Raw genomic sequence first — 27,297 nt, forward strand, 5'->3', positions numbered from 1 at the left:
ATACTTGCAGCTTCTGGTCTTCATTTTTAGCTAATGCAAGCTTCTTTTGCTGTTAATTGCTCACTTTCCACTTCTTTTTCTTTGTTCCAGGTTGTGCTTGTTATGCATTTTTCATGTGCTCTTGATGTTTAATAGTAGAGGGGTTGTAATCCCACCTCTGTGTTAGAATCTAGTTTGTATCATTGAATTTGTATGCAGGTTTCTATTATTTTAGTGCCAGAGAGCTGTCATCCTGTCTGTGCATTAGGAAATAGATTTACAGACCTCTTTACTGGTTGCAGCTGGCCATCACAGGGTCCTGTGCATCTGCTGGTGTGATCAATATTCTCCATCTTCACCTATTCCCCAAACTGTGAGTAATTGGTGGTCTAAAGCCTTGTAGTTTGGGGGTGTTCACCCATGTCTGGGGTTAAGCATAGTAGAAGTGGTTATCTGGCTTGAATATGCATCATTCCTTCCATTCATCCACCATTTTCCAACATCTTTGTTGAGTTTATAATGTTCCCGAGCATCTCTGATATACAACCTAAGAGAGTTTCTTGGGGTGATAACAAGGACATATTTCAGAAGAAGAGGAAGAAGCAAACTTTGTCAAGAACATTTAACTGGGTTCTAGAAGATTCAGAGGTAAAATACCCTTAAAATGTTTTGCTTGTGGAAGAGTAGGTCACTATGTTGCCAAATGTCCTCATAAAGATAAGCTTGATAAAGGTAAGGAATCAGCAAAATGGAATAGAAAACAAAGTGCAAGTAAGAAGAGCTACTATACGCATGAAGATAGCGATGGTTTATTAAATAGTGATGAAGATAATAATGACTATAGACTTCTGATGGCTTTTGAAGATGATTTCTTGGATGCTTTAGATGAAGATAATCTTTATGAAGAAATATCTAAACTCAAAATCTATTTAGAAGAAAAGAATATGATTATAGATACTTTGACATTCCAACTTGATGAAAGAGAAAAACACAATGAAAAAATAGAATGTGAAATTGTGGGTCTAAGGAAAGATATTGAGAAAACAAAATCTCTCAATCCAGATTTGCTAAAGGATCAGAAACTTTAGATGAAATTATCAAAGTGAAGTGTTCTCCTATGATAAAGACAGGTATTGGATATACTGAAGAAGCGTCTCAAGCACAGAAGCCGTCAACCTCCACTAAAAGCTATCTTGATGCAACAAAGAGCAGTGAACAATTTGACAATCGTTAGCAAAGACATAAAGCAGTTCACCAAGTAAATCAGGTTCAATCTACTTCAAGGATGAACAAAAGTTACAACCAACCTCAGGTAAATCATACTCAATTTTCTTCAAGAATGAATGTTAATGGAAACTACAATCACCAGGTCAATAGATTCGATAATCACAGGAACTTCTTTAATGGCCAGTGTTTTTCAAGTCATAATTTTGGAAACAAAGCTGCTCAATGTGTTGCCTACAAGACCATCATGACTAGAGAAGCAGGAAATCAAAGGAATGTAATAGGGATCATGAAAAGGACCTACAATAACTTTTCTCTTCTTGAAAATGAAATAGAATGCTCTATCTGTAACAACTTTGGTCATGAAGATTCTAAACGTCGGAGTAAATTTCAGGAAACATCTCAGAAGGAGCAGACTTCATTGAGTCCCAAAATACGGAGAAAGAAAGAACCACAAATAGAAATATGTGGTATAGCCTTGTATGCAGAAGGACAAGAAAGTCAGTGGTACATCGACAGTGGATGCTCGAAACACATGACAGGTGATAAAGAAAAACTTTAGTCATACAATGCCTTAGAAAAGGAAAAGAAGGTCTCATTTGGAAATGACACTCCTACTGTCATAAAAGGTAAAGGTTCTGTTCCTAAAATAAAAGGTTAAATCTGGTAATGTTATGTATCTTGATGGTCTAAAACATAACCTATTGAGTGTCATTCAAATGTGTGATCAAGGAAATGAAGTAGCATTTCGATTAAATGGATGTGTTGTTCGTGAGCTTGATACAGGAGAAACCATGATCAAAGGCATAAGAACTCCAAACAACTTATACATATTCAAGGGAGGACAACAACAATGCTATCTAAGCAAAAATGATGAACACTGGCTATGGCACCCACAAATAAGGAAAGCATGAAAATTCCAGGTTGTTCATGATCTTCTTGATATCATCATTCCAGAAAATACAATATGAAAATCATGTCAATTTGGTAAGCAAACTAGAGCACATTTCCCTGAGAAGGAAGGATCAACTAGTAAGCCTCTTGAACTTGTTCATACTGGTTTATGTGGTCCATCAAGGAAAAATTCACCTCGTGGAGAAGAATACTTTATATTGTTCATTGACAATTTTTCCAGAATGTGTTGGATAGGACTTCTAAAGCATAAACATGAAGCATTTGAAAAGTTCAAAGCCTTCAAAGCTTTGGTTGAAAATGAATCACAACACAAAATCAAATGCCTCAGATCTGATCGAGGAGGGGAATTTACCTCGGATGAATTCTTTGACTTTTGTGAAGAACATGGAATAAAAAGAGAATTCTCCATCGAAAGGACTCCTTAGAAAAATGGAGTGGTATAAAGGATGAATAGAACTGTTCAACAAATGGCTCGTGCCATGCTAGATGAGTTTGGAACTCCTGCAACCTTCTGGGGTGAAGCTGCATTTGCTGCTGTCACTATCCTCAACAAAGCAAACGTTCAGGTAAACAACACTCAAACTCCACATGAACTTTGGTATGGTAAGACTCCTACTGTAAAATACTTCAAAGTTTTTGGAAGCAAATGTTACATCAAAAAGACTGATGAAAAACTTGGCAAGTTTGAACCTAGAGTGGATGAAGGCATTCTCCTCGGTTACTCTTCCAGAAGTAAAGGATATAAGTGTTATAATAAAAGACTTGGGAAAATTATTGAAAGTATTGATGTTGTGGTTGATGAAGCAGGCAAAAATCCAAAGCATGTAAAAACCGAAGAGTGTGAAGAAGATGAGGATTATCCTTCCACATCAAATTAGACTAATTCTGAAGAAGAAGAAACCAATGAAGCACCAGAAGAACAAATAATGGCATAAGAAAAGACTCCATCCAGGTATGTTCAGAAAAATCATCTAGAGACTCAAATTTTGGGACAGAAAGAGGCAGGTGTGCAGACAAGAAGAACTATTACAGAATCTTTAAGCTATCTAGCATTGCTTTCCTCCCTCAAACCTCAAAATGTAAATGAAGCATGCCAAGATGAATGTTGGGTCAAGGCCATGAATGAAGAACTTGAGCAAATTGAAAAGAATAATACTTGGGAATTGGTTCCTAGACCTCATGCTAAGAATATCATAGGAACCGAATGGATATTTAAAAACAAGCTGAATGAAAATGGTGAAGTTATCAGAAACAAGGCCAAACTTGTTTGTAAAGGATATGCTCAACAAGAAGGAATAGATTGTGAAGAAACTTTTTCACCTGTTGCTAGACTTGAAGCCATAAGAATATTCCTTGCTCTTTCTAGCTTTCAAAAATTTAAAGTATACCAAATGGATGTAAAATTTGCCTTTCTTAATGGAGACTTAGAAGAAGAAGTATATATTGAGCAACTAGACAGATTCATCCTTGGAAATGATCGAAAATTTTTATGTCGACTCAGAAAGGCTCTCTATGATCTAAAATAAGCTCCAAGGGCCTAGTATTACCGTCTTGACAAATACCTCCATCAACAAGGTTTTTCAAAAGAATCAACTGATAACAATCTATATATAAAGATTAATAATGATAAATTGCTAATACTTGTAGTGTATGTTGATGATATCATTTTTGGTAGAAATGAAGAAGCCATGAGTCAAAAGTTTGCTTTGGTAATGCAACAAGAATTTGAAATGTCCCTACTTGGTGAGCTCACATATTTTCTCGGCCAACAAATTCAACAAAATAAAGATGGTATTTTTCTATCACAAACCAAATATCTCAAGCAAATCTTAAAAAAATACGACATGGAAGATTCTAAACCAGTATGTACCCCCATGGTAACAGGATGCAGTCTTAGCTCAAATGATGAATCAGTAGCAGTACATCAACCAACCTACATATCCATGATTGGCAGTTTGCTTTATCTAACAGGTACCTGACCAGACATCATGCATGCAGTGGGAATAGTTGGAAGATTCCAAGCAAATCCAAAGGAATCACACCTTCAGGCAGTCAAAGGATCTTCAAATATCTTCAAGGAACTCAGAATTTTGGTTTATGGTATCCTAGGGATACAGATCTTACACTTCATGCATATACAAATGTAGATTAGGCAGGAAGCGTGGATGATAGAAAAAGCACTAGTGGTGGTGCATCTTATATGGGTTCCATATTAGTGTCTTGGTTCAGCAAGAAAGAAAGTTCAATTGCATTATCTACAGCTGAAGCAGAATATGTGGCTCCTGCATCTTGCTATACACAACGCCTTTGGATGATGCAAACATTGCAAGACATTCAGATCACATGTACTCCACCCATCTCCATTCTGTAGAAATTTTGAATAATAAACACATATTCAACAAAGATTATCTCGATTATACACTATTACGGAATACATGCATAATACATAAGCTCCTCTACATTGATCAACAATTTAGCAGCATCAAAAACAATGAAACATCAATCACATGCACACATTAACATAGTATGTATCCCGGGGAAAGCTTATAGCTGAAAACCCCACACTATTTGTATATTAATGATTGAGAACATGTAACATTACATAGTACAATACTCCTCACAAGTATCCAGCACTATCTCCACCTGCTACACACAAAACTAGCTCAGATCCGAACAAGTCACAGGTTCAAATCTTCTCCGCTGCTTTGCCTGCCTCTATTGCACAATACCTGCTGAGAATCACTCACTGGAAATCTCGTGAGCACAGGCTATTCTACTAGGCATATATTGGGCAATCATCATGGGCATACTCAATACAATGCTTGTGCAAGATCTCATGCACAACTATAGTCACAACTGATAGCAATCTCAACCTCTAACACCTGTCTCCACTGAACTGTACATGCACTGAGTTAACTGATGTATTCTTCAGTTGCATTATGAGTTAATAATTAGTGAATTAATTTAATCAATTAATTCACATCACCCATCACTAGTCTACTTGCAGTTAGACTAATTACAACTAGTTTAACCAAGTCAAACTGAACACAACTCCATCAACTCCACATCCAACTCCACAGAACTCACATGCATGAGTTCTAACTGATGTCATGCATGCAATAGCTCAACTGACTCACAAGAAAAGCGTATTTCTTTCTGACAGCTGCATGTGCCACATCTGTAGCTCAAACTGAAGTGCTCCAAGAGGATAAGATAAAGTTTATAGTCTAAATATTATTATGAGACAATAATATTTGACTTTTCTATTTTTGACTAGCAGTCTAAAAATAGACTCTGATCACTCCTGTTGTGATCCAAAAATAGAAGTCCATCTATTTTTCCCAACATGACCAATCATCCATAAACAACATCCTACAACTCATAGACCATGATCCATATGTCTAAAAATAGACATAGTCTAAAAATAGACTTTGCGCCATAATTTGCCTGCGGGCCCACTTAGTGAAGGCGACTCCTTTCCACTAAGCTCCATCATCTTGTTGCATTCTCAACACTCCCTCTCAACAAGATATGGATTATCAAAAACCCCTATCTTGCCTCGGTGGTATTCGAATTTGCTCCTGGTGAGTGCCTTCGTCAAGATATTAGCATCCTGATCCTCCGTTGGAATGTATGAAAGTAACATGATTCTCCGCTGCACACAATCTCTGATATGATGGTACCTGATGTCAATATTCTTAGATCTATCATGAAATACGGGATTAGCTGAGATTTTAATGCAACTCTGGTTATCACAGTAAATCACAATAGGCTCCAAGTAAGAACCGAACAAACTGACCAGGATCTTCCTCATCAATATAGCCTCGCATGCAGCGAAACTTACTGCCATATACTCGGCCTCTGCTAAACTGAGTGCCATGGATCTCTGCTTCCTATTGTACCAAGAAACTGCTGTCGACCCGATACTAAAGATCCCTCCTGATGTGCTCTTTCTGTTTGTTGGGCTCCCTGCCCAATATGCATCCATGAAGCCACATAGCTTCACCTCATCCTCCTGTCTGTACCACAAACCATATCCCAATGTGCCTCTCAAATAACGCAATACATGCTTGCCCGCCTTCCAGAAGAGCTTGGTAGGCTTAACCATAGCTTGTGAAAGTTGGCTAACAGCATAGCATATATCGGGTCGTGTATTGACCAGATACATAAGCGACCCCACCAACTGACGATAAATAGTGGCATCCACTTCTTCTGCCGAAGTGGCATCCTCCTTCCTCCAACCTCCAGGAAGAGGAGTATCAACAGGCTTGCAGCCATGCATGTTGAACCTCTCTAGTATCTCCCGAGCATACTTACCCTGAGAAACAACTAGTCCATCACTGCGCTGCCAAATTTCGAATCCCAGGAAATAATGAAGGAGGCCCAAATCCTTCATCTCAAACTCCTTAGCAAGATCATCCTTGCATGAAAGTATCAACAGCTCATCACCCATTAGAATCAAATCATCTACATACAGTACAATGATAAGCAACTTACCCTCCACCACAATCTGGTATAGGTTAGGATCTGCCTCGCTCTTGGAGAATCCAAGTCCGGTGAAATAACTGTCTATCCGTGTGTACCAAGCACGTGGTGCTTGTTTCAACCCATATAGTGCTCTCTTGAGCCTGCACACATGCGACTCGCTGCTGAAGATATCAAAACCTTCGGGCTGCTCAATGTACACCTCCTCCTCAATGACTCCCTTGAGTAACGCAGTCTTCACATCCATCTGATGAATGTGCCATGCCATCTGCACTGAGAGAGCAAGAATCGTCCGTATGGAAGAATACCTTGCGACAGGTGCAAAGGTCTCCTCATAATCGATCCCATTTATCTGTGAAAAGCCTCGGGCAACAAATCTTGCCTTGTACTTCTCCACACTCCCGTCAGCTGCCTGCTTAACTTTGTAGATCCATCTCGAACCCACCACTGATTTCCCTTCTGGTCTAGGAACAATCTCCCATGCATTGTTTTTGACAATCGAATCATACTCTTCCACCATGGCGTCTACCCATGCGGGATCCTCCACAACTTCCTCAAAAGAGGATGGCTCAGTCACAACACATTTTCTCATAAGAGCCATGTATCTAGTGTACTGATCAGGTGACTATCTCTACTTGTGTTGGGCTGTAGGTGGTCCTACAACTTTCTCTGCATCTTGAGCCAGTCGCTCAGCTTCTGTCAAGCGCTTTCGCCCTCTGATGGTTGGCGCTACATGAGTGGTCTCTTCCATTCCATGAACCTTGTCCTGTGGCTAATCCATGTCTTGAAGCTCATCCTTAGGAACTAATAGCTCCTCATCTGCATGCAAGTGTAGATCCCTCTCAAGCGAACACTTCATGGCTTTCTCCTCTTGAAATTTTATATCCCGTCACACAATAGTCTTCCCACTATCTGGAAAATACACGCGATAGTTGTGGGGTGTATCAGTGTACCCCACAAATATCCCAACCTCTGCGGTCGGCTCCAACTTCTTCCTGGCATCCTTCGTCACATGCATGTAAACGTTAGCACCAAAAATCCTCAAATGAGAAAGATCAGGCTTCTTACCAGAATAAGCCTCTTCGGGTGTACTCATGCCAAGTATCCTGTGAGGACAACGATTCTGCACATATACTGCTGTATTGCATGCTTCCGCCCATAAGTGAAGGGGTAGGCCCTGATCATGCAACATCGCCCGTGCAGCACCCACGATCATTCTATTCTTCCACTCAACAACCCCATTCTGCTGTGGGTTATGGGGAGCTATGAGCTCTCTTTGAATCCCTTCTGCCTTGCAGAAATCCTTGAACTCGCCAGAGATGTATTCACCACCATTATCCCTCCTAAGAGCCTTCACCTTCTTCCCTGACTCCTTCTCAACCAGTGCTTTGAACTCATAGAACTTTGAGTATGTCTCGCTCTTCTTCTGCATGAAGAAGATCTAGCACTTACGAGAGAAATCATCAACAAAAATCACATAATACTTGTGTTTTGCTGTCGAAGCTACTGAGAAAGGTCCACACACGTCTGCGTGAATTCTCTCAAGGATCGTCGTGGTGCGACTATCCTTCTCGTGAAAGGTGGCTTTCACAAACTTTCCCAAAGTACACCCCTTGCACTGATCTGACTGCGCAAGAGTGCCTTTAGGAAGCCCTGTAGTGATCTGCTGCAGTATCTTCAAGGCTCCATGGTGAAGGTGACCCAATCTCCTGTGCCACAACTCGCCATCATCCCGGCTGACCAATCCTTCTGCCTTGCATGCCATTGCTACGCATCCATCTACATGCAACTGATAAAGGTTCCTCACTCGAACCCCTATCTTCCGGGTTTCTCCAGTTTTCTTACTGCGCAGGAAAGCCTTTCCCTCGCTGAAAACAACATCATACCCCTTGTCTTCTAACATCGCCACAGAGATAAGATTCTTCTTCAATTCTGGAACATGCATCACTTCCTTCAATATGAAGGGTTTACCAGACTCCCTCTCAAAGGAAATGGTACCGATACCAGTCACACTGTATCTACCATCATCGCCCATCTCGATGTGCACTCAAAGATCTTTGTCCTCTAGATGAGAAAACAAATCTTGATCTCCTGTCATGTGAAAAGACGCACCACTGTCCAAGAACCACACCGATCCCATCAAACTTGAAACCAAGCATGTGATCAATGAAAAATCAAGCTCAAACTGCGAGGCTAGAGCCTCTCCTACTGCAGATCCAGCAGCTTGCTTGTTCTTCTTCTTCTGCGGACAATTAGTGGCATAGTGTCAGTGCTGGTGATAGTGAAAGCACTTCACCTTGGACATGTCCTGCTTCTTGCCTTTCGCACCAAACTGAGAAGCTTTCTTGCTCTTCCCCTTCTTTGCTTTGGCAGCCAAAGCGCAATTTTCTTCATCAGTTCCCTTTCATGAAGATCCGTCCCTGGTATTCCGCCTGATCTCCTCCTGCACAAGATCTAACCAAAGTCTCTCCCATCCTAGCAATTTCTCCCAACCATTGACAGAGTCCTGATAGGAATGCCAACTCTTCGAAAGACCAAGGAGAACCAAGCTCACCAAGTCCTCATCATCGATAGTCACCCCCACACTTCCCAACTCATCTCTGCACTGAGTGAACTTCGTGAGATACTTGGGCATACTGTCTCCCTTCTCACATTTGATGTTTCTGAGTTTATCCTTGAGTGCCAGCTTCCTTTGATCGCTCTTGCTTTGGAATAGATTTTTCAACGCTTTCCACATCAAGTATGGAGAAGCCTTTCCATGCAGGCTGGACACAATGTGATCCTTCACGCCCTCCAACAGAATCCTTCAACACTTTGTTGTCTTCTTTTGCCAAGCATCAACCTGCACAACATCAGTAGACTTTGGGACATGAGCCTCTATGAAATCCTTCAGCCCATTATCATCCAATACTGCTTCCATCCTATCCTTCCATGCAATATTGTTCGAGCTTCCCTCAAGAGCATACTCCAATCACAATCCGTTGAAAGACATTGCCACGTTGATACCAAGAAAACACTGCTGCAAATTCGAATTCCACCAGCTCCAAACTCAACCGCCTCTGATCTAGAATTCGTGAGAACAAAGTATTTCTTGTACAGAGATTGACTGTATGGGATTTTACCAGATATCTCACCTTCCAAAGGAAGGATGAATCCAGAGGCTACTTGGCCTGATTACAAACTCTGCCTGAAGAAATAGAATGTAAACACTTCCTGAATAATAGATCTGATGATCAACATCTCCGATACGATGTAGAAATTTTGAATAATAAACACATATTCAATAGAGATTATCCCGATTATACACTATTACGGAATACATGCATAATACATAAGCTCCTCTACGTCAACAATTTAGCAGCATCAAAAACAATGAAACATCAATCGCATGCACACATTAACACAGTATGTATCCCGGGGAAAGCTTACAGTTGAAAACCCCACACTATTTGTATATTAATGATTGAGAACATGTAACATTACATAGTACAATACTCCTCACAAGTATCCAGCACTATCTCCACCTGTTACACACAAAACTAGCTCAGATCCAAACAAGTCACAGGTTCAAATCTTCTCTGCTGCTTTGCTTGCCTCTATTGCACAATACTTGCTAAGAATCACTCACACTGGAAATCACGTGAGCACAGGCTATTCTACTGGGCATATATTTGGAAATCATCATGGGCATACTCAATACATTGCTTGTGCAAGATCTCATGCACAACTATAGTCACAACTGATAGCAATCTCAACCTCTAACACTTGTCTCCACTGAACTGTACATGCACTGAGTTAACTGATGTATTCTTCAGTTGCATTATGAGTTAATAATTAGTGAATTATTTTAATCAATTAATTCACATCACTCATTACTAGTCTATTTGCAGTTAGACTAATTACAACTAGTTTAACCAAGTCAAACTGAACACAACTCCATCAACTCCACAGAACTCACATGCATGAGTTCTAACTAATGTCATGCATGAAATAGCTCAACTGACTCACAAGAAAAGCGTATTTCCTTCTGATAGCTACATGTGCCACATCTGTAGCTCAAACTGAAGTGCTCCAAGAGGATAAGATAAAGTTTATAGTCTAAATATTATTATGAGACAATAATATTTGACTTTTCTATTTTTGACTAGTAGCCTAAAAATAGACTCTGATCACTCTTGCTGTGATCCAAAAATAGAAGTCCATCTATTTTTCCCAACATGACCAATCATCCATAAAAAACATCCTGCAACTCATAGACCATGATCCATATGTCTAAAATAGACATAGTCTAAAAATAGACTTTTCACCATAATTTGCCTGCGGGCCCACTTAGTGAAGGCGACTCCTTTCCACTAAGCTCCATCATCTTGTTGCATTCTCAACACATTCTATGTGATAATACAAGTGCAATCAGTATTTCAAAGAATCCAGTCATGGATTCCAAGACCGAGCACATACCCATCAAATATCATTTTCTACGTGAACAAGTGCTTGAACAAAAGGTCAAATTGGAGTATGTTCCCTCCAAAGAACAAGTTGTTGATATATTCACCAATCCACTACCCAGAGAAACATTTGAATATCTTAGACATAAGCTGGGAGTAGTTGATGCATCATATTGCTGTTAAAACTTATCTATTTAAGAGAAAAGTGGTTGTACGAGAGTTTCATGAAGTGTATCCGCGTACATACGCCGGTTTCTGTGGATACAGTCATGTATATGTTGGTTTGAAGAAAAATAGTGGATGAAAGGAGTCTGATATGGGTCTGACAGTGATCATTTGGCACAGGTTCAGGGGGAGAATATACTTATAGTAATGCATTGTTGGCATTATCTTAGAAGATCTTGGTACAAATTCACAGTTGTTTTTGATTCAGGTGGAACAGGTTCAGGGGGAGATCATGGTCGCTGGTCTGGATGGTGATTGATAGATGCTGATAACTATCATAGTCTTGTTTTAGATATTTGGTCTCTATTTCATGTATATATTTTATTGTCAAGGTCATGAAATGACCTATTTTGTTTCCCCACTATGCATGGGATGGATGATGTAATGTTCTTGTTCTGACATGTATAAACATTTGGTATATACCCACTTGGTTGGGTGGATGAGTCAAACTTGGTATATCCCCACTTGGTTGGGAGATGGATGTATGTATGAGTCATTAGTGATAGGAAGGTCATTTATGATGTATGTATAGAGTCATCTTTTTGTAGACCTTGCTTATATTCAGGGGGAGCATGGATAGCACACTTCAGCATATCAGAGAATTCAACATGTACTCAGGGGGAGCATAACCATTTTCCCTTGATGACAAAGGGGGAAAGTGACTTGGGGTTGCCATCAAGTCTAAAGGGGAAGATTATTAGCATTATGATATAGATTTGGCACTATGACACAGGTGTTGTCCTTGATGGCAACTCACACAAATGATAGATCATAGTTCAGGCTCATAGAATGAAGAAAGAGAGGTATACGCAGGTTCCCCATTGACCAAGCCGCGTGTACACGTGGGTTCGCAGACCAAAAGGCGCGTATAGTGTACACACACACTTTCACGGAAGGAAAGGCGCGTACATGTTGGAAAACTTAGTTTTGGTCTGTGGTATTTGGTCCATGGTATTTTGATCCATGGTATTGGTCCAAGGTATCTTGTCCAAAGTGTTGACCCCAGGTATTTGGTCCAAGGTATTGATTCTAAGTGGTTTTGGACCATGGTATTGAGTAAGGCCTAAGACTATAAAAGGAGGAGAAGATCATTAGGCAAAGGCACTCATGAATTGAATATCTAATGAAGAGCAAGATCTAGAATACAGGTTATTGGGTTATGGTGCACAGCTGGATCTGAATCAAGGATGAACTTGAGCGCTTGATGAAGGATAAGTTCTATTGATGGGTCAAGATCTTAAGGCTTGAAGAGAAGTATCTTTGTGTGATCTTGATCTTTTATATGAATAACTGACGCATGTTGTGATCTGTAAATATGATTATCTGGGTATAACTGATGTTTGGAATTGTTGTAAAGTTTAAATCATCATTTATAGATCTGTATGCTGGTTCACTTTAGCAGATGTGTGTATACACGCCGATTCTGCATATCAAAATAGTGTATACGTAGGTTCGCCTTGAGAAATCAGCGTATGTACATAGGTTCGACACACTGAAGTAGCGTATACCTAATAAAATATGCTTTAGCTACTTTTGTTTGTTGTTGTAGTTTTATGGGTTCTAGCTTGGATTCTGGTTACTGTTACTATATTCTGGTTACAACATTCTGAGAAGTGATTGACTGATTTAGTTTTGGTTGTGCAAAGGAGATTGATTGACGCAAATATATTTTGTTTGATTGATCCAGTTTGAAAATTTATGAAATGTGGTCCCTAGAAGAAAAGAGAAGGTTGTAGCCTTCTGTAGGCTAGCACCTACATACTAGTAAACACATGAGCTAGTACAAGAGCTAGGCGGTTGTAGCTCCCTTCCAGGAGAAGCTAGAGAATGAGAGAAGGTTGTAGCCTTCTGCAGGTAGAAGCCTGCATACTGGTATAAGACTGCACCAATGCAAAAATGTAAAAATAAGTTTCTTATTAAAAGAAGATAGAGACAATTACAACAGGTGGTTTTCACCCACATTGGGTTTCCACCTTATATCTTGTGTTCATGTGTGTGATTGTCTGTTCTATTTTTATTGCACCTGGTTATTGTTTATATGGTTATGATGCATAGATTAAAGATCAACATATGATGAATTAACTAAGTTATAAGTTTGAAGGGTATACGCTAGTTGCCATAAATAGAGTTGCGTATAAATGCAAGTTTGACTAACCGAAGTAGCGTATATAAATCTGAAATGAAATATTATTGACTTGCTAATACTAATTCATCCCCCCCTCTCAGTAGTATTTCCAACAATTGGTATCAGAGCAAGTCCTTTAGAAGAAGCTTGATCGCTTGAAGGAAGATCTATCATCATGAGTAACTACGAAAGAGAGGGATCCATTAGACCACCAATCTTTGAAGGGAGCAACTTCGTTTATTGGAAGGTAAGAACCACAACCTTTCTTCAATCTCTTGGAACAGATGTCTAGGAAATCGTGGAAGGAGGATATACATTTCCATCAACATTTCCTACAGATACGGTAGGTAAAAAGCAATATGAAACCAATGTCAAGGATGTCAATACATTATTGGGAAGTTCGTCACAATCAAAATTTGTCAAAGTTATGCAGCTCAAAACCGAGAAAAGAAATATGGGACAAGATCGTTCTAAGCTATGAAGGAGACAATCAGGTAAAACGTGAAAAACTGCAATCTCTCAAAATCCAATATGAAACTCTTAAAATGCACAATGATCAAAGTATAACTAATTACTTATTACGTATAAATGAGATTGTTAATTGCATGAAGAACTTGGGTGAAGAGATAAAAGAAGTTACTTTAGTTGAAAAGCTTTTAAGATCCTTGTCTACTAAGTTTGAATCAAAAGTTTCTGCCATGAAAGAAAAGTAGAATCTTCAGAGTATCACTATGAGACTGCTGCACGGAATCTTAACTTCTTTCGAAATGAGAAAAGGAGGTCCATCAGAAATGACAGAAGCCACATTCAAAGCTTCAGGAAGAGAAGAACTGAATGAATCAGGACATATTTCAGAAGAAGAGGAAGAAGCAAAATTTGTCAAGAACCTTCAACGGGGTTCTGGAAGATTCAGAGGTAAATTACCCTTCAATTTTTTGCTTATGGAAGAGTCGGTCACTATGCTGCTAAATGTCCTCATAAAGATAAGCTTGATAAAGGTAAGGAATCAGTAAAATGGAATAAAAAACAAAGTGTAAGTAAGAAGAGCTACTATACGCATGAAGATAGCGATGGTTTATCAAATAGTGATGAAGATAATAATGACTATAGACGTCTAATGGCTTTTGAAGATGATGATTTCTTGGATGCTTTAGATGAAGATAATCTTTATGAAGAAATCTCTAAACTCAAAATCTATTTAGAAGAAAAGAATATGATTATAGATACTCTGACATTCCAACTTGCTAAAAGAGAAAAACACAATGAAAAACTAGAATGTGAAATTGTGGGTCTAAGGAAATATATTGAGAATACAAAAGCTCTCAATCTCAGATTTGATAAAGGATCAGAAAATTTAGATGAAATTATCAAAGTGCAGTGTTCTCCTCTGATAAAGATAGGTCTTGGATATACTGAAGAAGCATCTCAAGCATAAAAGCTGTCAACCTCCACTAAAAGCTATCTCGATGCAGCAAAGAGTAGTGAACCGTTTGACAATCGTCAGCAAAGGCATAAAGCAGTTCACCAAGTAAATCGGGTTCAATCTACTTCAAGGATGAACAAAAGTTGCAACCAACCTCAAGTAAATCATACTCAATTTTCGTCAAGAATGAATGTCAATGGAAACTACAATCACCAGGTCAGTAGATTCGATAATCGCAGGAACTTCTTTAATGGCCAGTGTTTTTCATGTCATAATTTTGGATGCAAAGCTGCTCAATGTGTTTCCTACAAGACCATCATGACTAGAGAAGCACGAAATCAAAGGAATGTGACAGGGATCATGAAAAGGACCTACAATAACTTTTTGCTTCTTGAAATTGAAATAGAATTCTCTATCTGTAACAACTTTGGTCATGAAGAATCTAAATGCAATAGTAAATTTCAGGAACATCTCAGAAGGAGTAGACTTCATTGAGTCCTAAAATATGGATAAAGAAAGAACCACAAACAGAAATATGTGGTATAGCCTTGTATGTAGAAGGATAAGAAAATCAGTGGTACATCGACAGTGGATGCTCGAAACACATGACAGGTGATAAAGAAAAACTTCAGCCATACAATGCCTTAGAAAAGGAAAAGAAGGTCTCATTTGGAAATGACACTCCTGCTGTCATAAAAGGTAAAGGTTCTGTTCTCTTAAAAGAAAAGGTTAAAGTTGGGAATGTTATGTATGTTGATGGTCTAAAGCATAACCTATTGAGTGTCAGTCAAATGTGTGATCAAGGAAATGAAGTAGTATTTCGATCAAATGGATGTGTTGTTCGTGAGCTTGATACAAGAGAAACCGTGATCAAAGGCATAAGAACTCCAAACAACTTATACATATTCAAGGGAGGACAACAAAAATGCTATCTAAGCAAAAATGATGAACACTGGCTATGGCACAGAAGATTGGGGCATCTAAGTTTCCCACAAATAAGGAAAGCATGCAAATTCTAGAGTATTCGTGATCTTCGTGATATCAACGTTCCAGAAAATACAATATGAAAATCATGTCAATTTGGTAAGCAAACCAGAGCACATTTCCCTGAGAAGGAAGGATAAGCTAGTAAGCCTCTTGAACTTGTTCATATTGATTTATGTGGTCCATCAAGGAAAAAGTCACCTCGTGGAGAAGAATACTTTATATTGTTCATTGACAATTTTTCCAGAATGTGTTGGATAGGACTTCTAAAGCATAAAGATGAAGCATTTGAAAAGTTCAAAGCCTTCAAAGCTTTGGTTGAAAATGAATCAGATCGCAAAATCAAATGCCTCAGATCTGATCGAGGGTGGGAATTTACCTCGGATGAATTCTTCGAATTTTGTGAATAACATGGAATAAAAAGAGAATTCTCCACTGCAAGGACTCCTAAGCAAAATGGAGTGGTAGAAAGGATGAACATAACTGTTCAAAAAATGGCTCGTGCCATGCTAGATGAATCTGGAACTCCTGCAACCTTCTGGGGTGAAGCTGCATTTGCTGCCGTCACTATCCTAAACAAAGCAAACATTCGGGTAAACAACACTCAAACTCCACATGAACTTTGGTATGGTAAGACTCCTACTGTAAAATACTTCAAGAATTTTGGAAGCAAATGTTACATCAGAAGGACTCATGAAAAACTTGGCAAGTTTGAACCTAGAGCAGATGAAGGCATTCTCCTCGGTTACTCTTCCCGAAGTAAAGGATATAAGTGTTATAATAAAAGACATGGGAAAATTATTGAAAGTATTAATGTTGTGGTTGATGAAGCAGGCAAAAATCCAAAGTAGGTAAAAACTGAAGAGTGTGAAGAAGATGAGGATTATCCTTCCACATCAAATCAGACTAATTCTGAAGAAGAAGAAACTAATGAAGCACCAGAAGAACAGATAACGACAGAAGAAAATACTGCATCCAGGTATGTTCAGAAAAATCATCTAGAGACTCAAATTTTGGGACAGAAAGAGGCAGGTGTGCAGACAAGAAGAACTATTATAGAAGCTTCAAGCTATCTAGCATTGCTTTCCTCCATCAAACCTCAAAATGTAAATGAAGCATGCAAAGATGAATGTTGGGTCAAGGCCATTAATGAAGAACTTGAGCAAATTGAAAAGAATAATTCTTGGGAATTAGTTCCTAGACCTCATGATAAGAATATCATAGGAACCAAATGGATATTTAAAAACAAGTTGAATGAAAATGGTGAAGTTATTAGAAACAAGGCTAGACTTGTTTGTAAACGATATGCTCAACAAGAAGGAATAGATTTTGAAGAAACTTTTGCACCTGTTGCTAGACTTGAAGCCATAATAATGTTCCTTGCTCTTTCTAGCTTTCAAAAATTTAAAGTATACCAAATGGATGTAAAATCTGCCTTGCTTAATGGAGACTTAGAAGAAGAAGTATATATTGAGCAACCAGATAGATTCATCCTTGGAAATGATCCAAAAATTGTATGCCGACTCAGAAAGGCTCTCTATGGTCTAAAAGAAGCTCCAAGGGCCTGGTATTACCGTCTTGACAAATACGTCTATCAACAAGTTTTTTCAAAAGGATCAGCTAATAGCAATCTATATATAAAGATTGATAATGATAAATTGATAATACTTGTAGTGTATGTTGATGATATCATTTTTGGTAGCAATGAAGAAGCCATGAGTCAAAACTTTTCTTTGGTAATGCAGCAAGAATTTGAAATGTCCTTGCTTGGTGCAAGCTCCCTAAAAAATGAACCTATCGATGAGACATCCTTATTATACGACTGGCACGAGTAGTTTTATGCGAAGTTCAAGCTCGTTAAAAATTAAACCTAGTAATGAGCATATGTTCCACCAGAGTTTAAGCTCATTAAAAAATGAACCCATCTCCGGTAAATAACCATTGTGAATGCATTTTCATCTGTTTTTGAGCCTTGGTCATGTTCTTACCATCACCTCCACTCTATTGTTGCCAATCATTAGCCTCCATTTGATTGTTTACCCCTTTTGAGGAACAGCTGCAACGAGTGATCCTATTAGCCACCTTTTTACACTGTCATGATTGGAAAGTTCCAAACCTTACCTGGAACTAGCTGCTATCTGAAAACATCACTCGTTCCTCAAAAAACGAGTCTCCTTTAAGCTCTTTTCATCTGACTCGTAAAATATGAAAAGATTGTCGAGCGATTGGCCTCTCCAGCTCGTTAAAGTGATTGGAAGTGCTATCCCTCCTCTAGATTTTAATATTTTTGGACCTAAGGGATTATTACACAAAAAGATCGAGCGTTTGTCTTGTTCGACTCGTTAAAACTATCGAAAAGTCATCCCTTTCGCATTGTTTTATACTTTTTCGGACTTAAGGGATTATGTTACGAAAAAGGAATATTGGAGTCTTCTTTCCGTCTCTTTTCAGACTCTCTAAAATTGAAAAGAACCGAGTTATCCTTTTCGTTAAACTCGTTAAAACAATAGCAAAAAACTTGTCCATTCAGACGAGCGAGTTTCACTATTGCTAGGCTTGTTAAAACATAGCAACGGGTTTGCCTGAAGGGAAAATTATAGAACAAGCATATGTTATCCTCCTCAAGATTGAAAAAAATAAAGAGGTACTGGTTAGAAATGACTGGGGAAAATTGGGAAGAAAACTTGAAGAAACTTTATTGGTAGCAGGTCGCTCTTGAACATGACACTTTCACTCCATCGCCATGATTGAGTCGGGTTGGGTTATTCCGTTCACCGGTCATATCACCATTGGTCCAACGTACCATCCACTTTTGGGGTTAACGCTACCAATCCATTTCAGTGTCGCCGATATGTTCAAGAGAAGTTGCTCAGAGAATTCACCTACCCAGCTTGTGTCTCATTCGCTACAATACCTTCACGCTTCATTCTTTCATGACTGCCACCCTGAACCTTGTATCATCAGATCATTTTCACCTCCAAAAAATCATTTGCTCCGTTCCGTGTCGTAGATGTGGGATCAATTAATGCCCTCCTACGATGGGTCACTTCTTGTTGACATCAGCTCATTATCCAAGAAGCCGACCTAGGGAAAACCCTTCCAGTACTTTGAAGCTTGCATGCCTCAATGGCAAGTTTCTCACTTCCGGTGACAGGTTTACACTAATGGCCTTCGACCGAAATATTTTCCGTGGTGTTCAACATCAACTCATGTATTCACACCACGTGAATTGTACTGCAGTACCTTGAGGGTCATCATCATCATCAATGATTCCTCTCGCGTTTGTTAATAGCTTACATCACTGGCTGGTAATCAGACGATGTCCTTCCATGTTCGACATCAAAACATCGTTTTCACATGGATCGACTTGTACTTTCGGGCGAAGATTGAACGAGTTTTGAAGACCCCGGATCTAGTTTCATCCATCCGGGCTATGATATAATTAGGAAAATAAAGGCATCAAATGTACATCATTGCTGCACAGATAATCATCCAAACTAAGGGATGATGGCTCTACCAGAATCATCAGTCTGCACACAGACGGTTGTCTGTCCTATGTAAATGAAAATGAATTTATCAAGCTAAGCATGGGAATGCCCACCTCAGCTAGATCATGAAAATATTATGAAGATAATGTATTGTATTGTAACTTATTACAGGTCACCTTCCAGTGCGTAAAACCTCGGATCCTCATTATAAAGCATTTCACCCGACATCAAAATATTAACGACCTCATGCTTTAGGGGGCAACTGTTATAGACATATTTGGGCACTGCAACCCAAATCACATATGTACATAAACCAAGGGCTTCTAAGTCCCTAAAAGTGTTGTTTCATACCCTAAAGGAGCAAGGTCAGCTGATTACATCATCTCCCAGAAGTTCTCCATGAAAAGCTACTCAGAACTAGTCAAAGCAGGACCATACAAACTACCTAGTGCTAAAGGTGCAATGCATCTCACTTGTCACATGCAAAAAGTGCGATGCATACTGGAAAGCCCTTCTATAGGGTGCGATGAGCGAGAGAAGATAAATGGCACAAGCAGTTTGCTAGGTGGAAACCTAGGGAATCTTCTAGAAACTGCTCATTTGACACTTGCCTCTCTGAGTTCGCCCAGGGATGAGTAAGAGATCTAAAATCTCCATGTGGAACCAGGAACTATCAGAGAGATGACACTAATCAAAATCCAAGAAGTTGACTCACCCCCTACAAATATCTATAAATGGATCCCTTATCCAAGAGATCCAAAGGTGGGAATTTGGTAATTTGTAAAGACGTGCTGCTGGTTTCTCTTTGAAGACAATGTTGGGTGATATTGCTTTGTGTGAGGTGAAGAGGGATTTCAAGCTGGGAGGATGGCGTTGGGTTAGACCAAGTAGTTGTAATCCTCTCTTCTATGACTTTTACTAATAAAGCTATTTGAGTTTCCCTCCATATTCTTGTGTATCTCTGAATATTATGTTTGTTATATGCATTTGTATGGTCAATATATATCTGATCCTATATTGTTTACAGTGAAAGATCTCTATGCTTTGATGGTATTATGCTGCTGTGAATCTACAGGTGCTCCTTGAAGCTAGACAAGTAAGGAAGCAGTGGCGAGATTCTGTCAAAGGGGAAAGGAAACAAGCAAGGATCCAAGCGGAAGACTGAGGTTGGTACTCTCTGCTTCTTTCCCATCTCTTTCTCGTAAAGGAAAAACAAGTTACTTTAATCTGTTTGTTTCTAAGATAGCTACCCATCTTAGTGGGATTAGCAGCTCTGAATAGACACTAGATTTCCCGATAACAAAATGGTGATTCCACTGGGGAGTGATTAGTTTGATTGCTTATCTCTATTTGTTTGATTCATAAACCACATATGGAGCCTGAAGTCAAGCCAGCTAGCCTTCGAACTGCATTTGCTATGCAAGTGCAAAGTAGATCAACGTTGCTTCAGTCAATCTCTGGGTTTGTTTATGAACTGAACAATTGACTTGCAAACATCCTAAGTGCGCTAGAGGTAGCTTGACTAACCTCATTAGATCAGCCCTATACTTTGTAGTTAGTGACTATCATTTGCTCGGCATAAATTCCTAGACTAAACTGCAAACTGTGACCAAAAACCAAGTTAAAGTCTCATCCCTAAACCATTGCACCCTGTCTTCTTGGCAATATCAATGCATCTCACCTCCCGTGTGCAGTAGGTGGGATGCATCCCTGTTTCCCTGTGTTACAGGTGCGATGATCAGACAAGACTCAATCTGCCTTCAGATTTTGGTTTTTTCTTCACTCTCTTCAGTTTTATTGAGGAGTTTTGCTGTCTATGATTAGTATACCACTGTTGAAACCCCCTTCTTTGCAGCATCCAACCTCTATTGTACAAAGAATTGTGAATGTGTTTATGCATTGTGTGCCATTTACAGTTCTCTTTTACAAAATAGTAGCTTAATCGAACTGTCGTCTTTTGATTTGGAAGTGTCGCAAGTGTCGTTTTTAGTCAAAGAAAAGAATACTTCTCTTTTTGATAGTCGATTACACTGTTACTCTTGTATTTGATCTGAATTTATAAGTATTTCAAGTGTCGAAAGTAGTTTTCCTATTGTTTTTTGAAAAGAAAATTGTTAGTACTGTCGCTTTGAAAGAAGGAATAATTCAGATTTGTACGGAGCATAATTTTGAATGGTGCAAGCTCCCTAAAAGATGAACCTATCGATGAGACATCCTTATTATACAACTGGCACGAGTAGTTTTACGCAAATTTCAAGCTCATTAAAAATTAAACCTAGCAATGAGCATATGTTCCACCAGAGTTTAAGCTCATTAAAAAATGAACCCATCTCCAGTAAATAACCATTGTGAATGCATTTTCATCAGTTTTTGAGCCTTGGTCATGTTCTTACCATCACCTCCACTCTGTTGTTTCTAATCATTCACCTCCATTTGATTGTTCACCCCTTTTGAGGAACAGCTGCAATGAGTGATCCTATTAGTGACCTTTTTAAAATGCCGTGATTGGAAAGTTCCAAACCTTACCTGGAACCACCTGCTATCTGAAAACATCACTCGTTCCTTAAAAAACGAGTCTCCTTTAAGCTCTTTTCATATGACTCGTAAAATATGAAAAGATTGCCGAGTGATTGGCCTCTCCAGCTCGTTAAAGTGATTGGAAGTGCTATCCCTCCTCTAGATTTTAATCTTTTTAGACCTGAGGGATTATTACACAAAAAGATCGAGCGTTTGTCTTATTCGGCTCGTTAAAACTATCGAAAAGTCATCCCTTTTGCATTGTTTTATACTTTTTCAGACTTAAGGGACTATGTTACGAAAAAGGAATATTGGAGTCTTCTTTCTGTCTCTTTTTAGACTCTCTAAAATTGAAAAGAACCGAGTTATCCTTGTCGTTAAACTCGTTAAAAAAATAGCGATAAACTTGTCCATTCAGATAAGAGCGAGTTTCATTGTTGCTAGGATCGTTAAAACATAGCAACGGGTTTGCTCGAAGGGAAAATTATAGAACAAGCATATGTTATCCTCCTCAAGCTTAACAAAAATAAAGAGGTACTGGTTAGAAATGACTGGGGAAAATTGGGAAGAAAACTTGGAGAGACTTTATTGGTAGCAGGTCGCTCTTGAACATGACACTTTCACTCCATCGCCATGATTGAGTCGAGTTGGGTTATTCCATTCACCGGTCATATCACCATTGGTCCACCGTACCATCCACTTTTAGGGTTAACACTACCAATCTATTTCAGTGTCGCCGATATGTTCAAGAGAAGTCGCTAAGAGAATTCACCTACCCAGCTTGTGTCTCATCCGCTACAATACCTTCACGCTTCATTCTTTCATGAGCGCCACCTTGAACCTTGTATCATCAGATCGTTTTCACCTCCACAAAATCATTTGCTCCGTTTCGTGTTGTAGATGTGGGATCCATTAATGCCCTCCTACAATAGGTCACTTCTTGTCGACATCAGCTCATTATCCAAGAAGCCGACCTAGGGACAACCCTTCCAGTACTTTGAAGCTTGCATGCCTCAATGGCAAGTTTCTCACTTCCGGCGACAGGTTTACACTAATGGCCTTCAACCGAAAGATTTTGCGTGGTGTTCGACATCAACTCATGTATTCCACGGGAATTGTACTAAAATACCTTGAGGGTCACCATCATCATAGGTGATTCCACTCGCGTCTATTAACAACTTACATCACTGGCTGGTAATCAGATGATGTCCTTCCATGTTTGACATCAGAACATCTTTTTCACATGGATCGACTTGTACTTTTGGGCGAAGATTGAACGAGTTTTGAAAACCTTGGATATAGTTTCATCCATCCGGGCTGTGATATAATCAGGAAAATAAAGGCATCAAATATACATCATTGCTGCACAGATAATCATCCAAACTAAGGGATTATGGCTCTACCAGAATCATCAGTTTGCACACAGACAGTTGTCTGTCCTATGTACATGAAAATGAATTTATCAAGCTGAGCATGGGAATGCCCGCCTCAGCTAGATCATGAAAATATTATGAAGATAATGTATTGTATTGTATCTTATTATAGGTCACCTTTCAGTGCAAAAAACCTCGGATCCTCATTATAAAGCATTTCACCGACATCAAAAGATTTACGACCTCATGCTTTAGGGGGCAACTATTATAGACATATTTTGGCACTGCAACCCCAATCACATATGTCCATAAACCAAGGGCTTCTAAGTCCCTAAAAGTGTTGTTTCATACCCTAAAGGAGCAAGGTCAGCTGATTACATCATCTCCTAGAATTTCTCCATGAAAAGCTACTCATAACTAGTCAAAACAGGACCATATAGACTGCCCAGTGCTAAAGGTGTGATGCATCTCACCTGCCACATGCAAAAAGTGCGATGCATACTGGAAAGCCCTTCTATAGGGTGCGATGAGCGAGAGCAGACAAATGGCACAAGCAGTTTGCTAAGTGGAAACCCAGGGAATCTTCTAGAAACTGCTCATTTGACACTTGCCTCTCTGAGTTCGCCCATGGATGAGTAAGAGATCTAAAATCTCCATGTGGATCCAGGAACTATCAGAGAGATGACACTAATCAAAATCGCAGAATATGACTCACCCCCCTACAAATATCTATAAATGGATCCCTCATCCAAGAGATCCAAAGGTGGGAATTTGGTAATTTGCAAAGAGGTGCTGTTGGTTTCTCTTTGAAGACATTATTGGGTGATCTTACTTTATGTGAGGTGAAGAGGGCTTTCAAGGTGGGAGGATGGTGCTGGATCAGACCAAGTAGTTGTAATCCTCTCTTCTATGACTTTTACTAATAAAGCTATTTGAGTTTTCGTCCATATTCTTGTGTATCTCTGAATATTATGTTTGTTATATGCATTTATATGGTCAATATATATCTGATCCTATATTGTTTACAGTGAAATATCTCTATGCTTTGATGGTATTATGCTGCTGTGAATCTACACGTGCTCCTTGAAGTTGGACAAGTAAGAAAGCAGTGGCGAGATTCTGTCAAAGGGGAAAGGAAACAAGAAAGGAGCCAAGTAGAAGACTAAGGTTGGTACTCTTTGCTTCTTTCCCATCTCTCTCTCGTAAAGGAAAAACAAGTGACTTTAATCTGTTTGTTTCTAAGATAGCTACCCATCTTAGTGGGACTAGCAGCTCTGAATAGACACTAGATTTCCCAATAACAAAATGGCGACTCCGTTGGGGAGTGATTAGTTTGATTTCTTACCTCTATTTGTTTGATTCATAAACCACAGACGGAGCTTGAAGTCAAGCCAGCTAGCCTTCGAACTGCACTTGCTATGCAAGTGCAAAGTAGATCAACGCTGCTTCAGTCAATCTTCGGGCTTGTTTATGAAATGAACAATTGACTTGCAAACATCTTAAGTGTCCTAGAGGTAGCTTGAGTAACCTCATTAGATCAGCCCTATACTTTGTAGTTACTTACTATCATTTGCTCGGCCTAAATCCCTGGTCTAAACTGCAAACTGTGACCAAAAACCAAGTTAAAGTCTCGTCCCTAGACCATCGTACCCTGTCTTCTTGGAAATCTGGATGCATCGCACCTCCCGTGTGCAGTAGGTGGGATGCATCCCTGTTTCCCTGTGTTACAGGTGCGATGATCAGACAAGACTAAATCTACCTCCAGATTTTGGTTTTTTCTTCACTCTCTTCAGTTTTATTCAGGAGTTTTGTTGTCTATGATTAGTAGACCACTGTTGAAACCCCCTTCTTTGTAGCATCCAACCTCTATTGTACAAAGAATTGTGAATGTTTTTATGTATTGTGCGCCATTTACAATTCTCTTTTACAAAATAGTAGCTTAATCGAACTGTTGTCTTTTGATTTGGAAGTGTCGCAAGTGTCGTTTTCAGTCAAAGAAAAGAATACTTCTCTTTTTGATAGTCGATTACACTGTTACTCTTGTATTTGATCTGAATTTATAAGTATTTCAAGTGTCGAAAGAAGTTTTCAGTTCAAAATCTCAAAGTGTTGTCTTGCCTTCCTGTCGTTTTTTGAAAAGAAAATCATTAGTACTGTCGCTTTGAAAGAAGGAATAGTTCAAATTTGTACTTAGCATTCTTTTCGTCATTCACACATTAAGAAAGCGGAAAAAAATACATGCATGTGCATTTGCATTTAGACCGCTTGTTGATTTTGATTTAGGACAGTACATCTAGTGTGTGCTCTCTGCTCTATGTTGAAAGAATTTCATTTCTCTTTCCTTAGTAGCTAGGATTTTCATTGCAAAAAGAAGATTAAATGACTATTTATCATCTTAGATTTCATTTTAGGAATTGTACATCTACATCACGCGGTGAACCTGAAAGGAAAATTTCTTAAGAAATATCAGCTGTAAAATAAATTTAATGAATATAAAAATGCTTTGGAACCTAATGCACAACATCTAGAAGTCTAGGCTAGAGACGTATTCTGGCGTCGCAAAGCCTGGTAACTGTTGCTTTCATCGTAGGTTGGGTGATTCCTCCTCTTTGAGACGATAAGTGCCAGTACGGGCTTGTGCTCCCACGTACCGTCGAGTGTATATTGGGAGACCACAAAAGGCTATATCCTTTATCCTTAGGAAGCCGTGTCTACCACCCTATCGATCGCAATGCAGTGAACACAACATTCGGGAAGATTGACTGCCATACTGTAAAAAGTATTCTGCAGTTTTGCGATTGGTTTGGTAATCCCTCTGTCTAGATTTCCAGAGTAGTCTCTTTCGTTCCTTTTCAGACTCCTTAAAGGAAAAGGTCCATCTGTGCACTTGTCACTTCAGGCTCATTAAAAATTGAAGGCGACTAGAGTCATCTTTAGCTTTTTCTCGACTCTTAAAAAGTGAAAAAAGTAGTTGTGTCAAAGCGTCTAAAATTTATTTTAATCGGAATAACATCAATGTTCCCTCGTTGGTCTTAGGTTGAGAAAATGGAGTCCACCAACCAAGGATTTCCCCTTGGGGGGAGTCCTAGTCCTTTCTCCTCTTGGGGAGATGTTGGTGTACCTCATATGGCCACATTGTCCCTTCCAGGACTAACAATTGGCCTGCCGGTATGGATTTTCTCGACCTCTGTCGTTCAAAGCACCATAATTCCTGAACAATCGAATCAGAAACTAGATGATACCAGAGTTTTCCCCCAACCTTCTACTTCGTTTATATCTGCCTCTCCTTCTTCCTCTTCGCTTGGTAAAGATAGTAAAACTAAAAACCAAGTCATTGAGAAGAAGAAGAAGGGGAAGGAGAAGAAGAAGAAGGAGTCAACGACAAAAGGGGGAAACTGTACATCGTCTAGCGAAAATCCACACGCTGCGCCATCCAAACCTAAATCTCCATGTGTCATCTACAAAGGGGACCACTATCGCAGAGATTGTCCTTGCATCCCATGGATCCTAAGGGACTGGTCTCCCCACTTGGACAATCCGGTGCCGTCAACCTCTGACGATCATGTTGAAAGTACACCGTCAACTAGTGAAAGTGAAGTCACTAGACAAAAAGGAAAATCTAAATTTTCCTACAGACTATGTGAAGGCGATCATGCCCTCCACCATTGTCCCTTCCTGGAAGAAGCTAAAAGAGTCTTGGATAATCGTCCTCTATCACCACAGCGACTCCCTCCTGGGTACAAGAAATTCTTGTCGAATGCATTACTAGTTGAAAATTGACTTACCCACCTTTGGAGTCGGTCGAAGCACCTATCATTGAAGATAAACCCTCTGAGTCCACATCGGACCAAAGTCAACAGGCTGAGATGACAGTCGACCCCATCTTGACTTCAGAAGATTTACCTTCAGATGATACAGTCATCGAAGAGAATGAGAACGACACCGTTCAAATTCTTTTCGTAAACATAGACTCCGATGAACATGGGGGAAATCTACCCATTCCTTTACCGCAAGAAGGAAATTCATCAGAGTTGTATCCGACCATTTATTTGGTCTCACCTCCAAGAAACCTAGTCATTTCCTTCGATTGGCATCTACTAGGCAGACCCCGTTT

The sequence above is a fragment of the Pinus tabuliformis genome, chromosome 1_2 (assembly GCF_031772625.1).
Source record: "Pinus tabuliformis cultivar Carrire ecotype Pingquan chromosome 1_2, CPIR1, whole genome shotgun sequence".
Taxonomy (NCBI): domain Eukaryota; kingdom Viridiplantae; phylum Streptophyta; class Pinopsida; order Pinales; family Pinaceae; genus Pinus; species Pinus tabuliformis.